This window comes from Procambarus clarkii, chromosome 70 (assembly GCF_040958095.1).
Source record: "Procambarus clarkii isolate CNS0578487 chromosome 70, FALCON_Pclarkii_2.0, whole genome shotgun sequence".
Classification (NCBI taxonomy): domain Eukaryota; kingdom Metazoa; phylum Arthropoda; class Malacostraca; order Decapoda; family Cambaridae; genus Procambarus; species Procambarus clarkii.
Genome location: NC_091219.1, coordinates 8,330,140 through 8,332,412, shown reverse-complemented (window position 1 = coordinate 8,332,412; position 2,273 = coordinate 8,330,140).

Here is a 2,273-nt window from a genome sequence, read left to right as displayed (position 1 = left end):
GCATAGCATTTTATCAAATCACCTCATTCTTTGGGGCACACGTGAGGAACACAAATGCAAACAAGCCTGAATGGTCCCCAGGACTATATACAACTGAGTCCTGGCATCATTCTTGCTTTTTTAAGGATATCAGGAAAAGTAAGGCACTCCAGAGATTTGTTAACTCCTTCCTAGTGTTGCCTAGCCCAGCCCAGCCTAGACAAGGCAGGCTGAGCATCCTAGCCTCAAGCAGCTTAGCCCCCACCTATGTTGGAAATTTCCAACACTAATACAACACTGTTGTATTATTATTAATTATTTCTAAATCTACTAATCATTGTAGTAATTAAAATTAACCAAACGTAGAGTTCACATGTACTAATAATTACATCTGTACAATAAGGCTAGAATTCTTACGTCACCAGACGCCAGTATTGCGTCAGATTCCATTATAATAAACACAACTATATCCAGTGTGTCTGAGAATTGAGTTTGATTCTCTATAAAACAACGATGTTCTGTGTGATAATTATTTACAGATAAACTGATCCCCAACTAATGCCAAATAGAGCGTTTATAGTTATAACTGTTATCTAGTAATAAATTTAACGTCACGCGTGAATGCCCTGGAGAAACTTTAATTCCTCTCCATTGCTTGTTTACCATCGTAAAACGGGCGAATAATAATATTTAACTCCTCTGAATAATAAACCCGTCCATATCCGAGCATTTCAATCACAACTGCGAGAGATGATATTATTCGTAGGTAATAATTTGTGTATCAAATGTGGGACGCGGAGCGAGGAGAGAGAGACGCCATTACCCAAGCCGCCGGGGTGGACGCCACCAAGAGCGGAAGACGAAAGTCGCCACTGTGAGGTGTGAAGAACAGTTGCAGACAACAACTTAGCTGGTGTCAGTGTCACTTTATACGCCGTGTTGAATTGTCAAGAGAATTAACTTGACATTCAGCCAGGAACCTGTTAATTTGTTCGTGTAGCACAACGTGACTGGCCAGAGGAGCGCGTCAACATCTAGGCTAAGCTCGACACCACGTGTTCGTTACTACGACGCCTGAACCTAGGACGCGAACTTCGGCAAGCCTTAACTTACACAGTGCCCTATTAGCTAAGTACCCTTATTCCTGTTTGTTGCATCATTTAGGATAGGATATAGCTGGGTAGCTTGTCGTCACGCAGAGCGACTATAAAAAACCACAGGTATCTGTCTCCATTCTCTAATTTAATTTTCTTGAACATAGATGTTTAACAACTTAATATGTTGCTACTGAATATATTTGATTTGCAGTGTGTGTGAAGAATTCCCCGAGCTGTCATTTCCCGTGTTAATCATCTCCCAGTGTTCCATGATGAGTTCAGGAGATTCCGAGGATGAGTCATAACCGATGTCTTGGAAAACGTCTTCAAGCTAAAACCCTTTTCCGTATTCCTTAAATTACATTATCTGTAATACATTATTCTTGCGGATCACTGTTTTCTGGATTAACATGTGTTTATTATAAGTATTAATTTCTCATGTTCATAATCTATGTTCTTATTGGTGACAAATACAATGATTCTATAATTGGTCATAGGATTAGATTATTGCATAATGAACTGGTGCACGAACCACACTAGTTCCTGGACATATATGAAGTTCCAGTAATAACCCCCCAATGTAGGTGTTTGAGGCTTTGATTCAGTTAAATTATACAGCCCATTAATTATATAAGTGATCATATTCTCTAGTATTTTATCCATAGTTACTGGTTCATCTAGGAATTTTCTAATGATCATATTTTATTAGTTTCCGTCTTTACTATAAAAGCGGGTGGTCCTTCGTAATAGAATTTCATTACATTAATAATTAAATAATAGAGTCAAGCCCCAAATGTCTCCACAACCTAATGTAGCATCCCAGTCCATCTTAAGTGATCATTACCTTAATGGCTGTGTTTTCTCTTCAGCCCTGAATGTAATGTGGTGGAACATAAGCAAGATACATATCAGGTCTTAGAGAATCTGTACTTCATACATTTCTTAATAATGTCTCACAAATATTTAAATAATTAAAAAAGAAATTGTATAATAACTTCATATTATTCTTGCAATTTATTTTGCATTTTTTTTATACAAAATTTACATTTTAAAAGATTACCTCTATTTTTAGATTGATGACTTGAAGACTACAGTGCCATCCACAGCAATCATGGTCTTAAAATATCTCCTACCAATGACGAGAACCAATTTTCACAGAGATCAAATTTTGCTAAGCAGTAGTCACAGGTAAATATA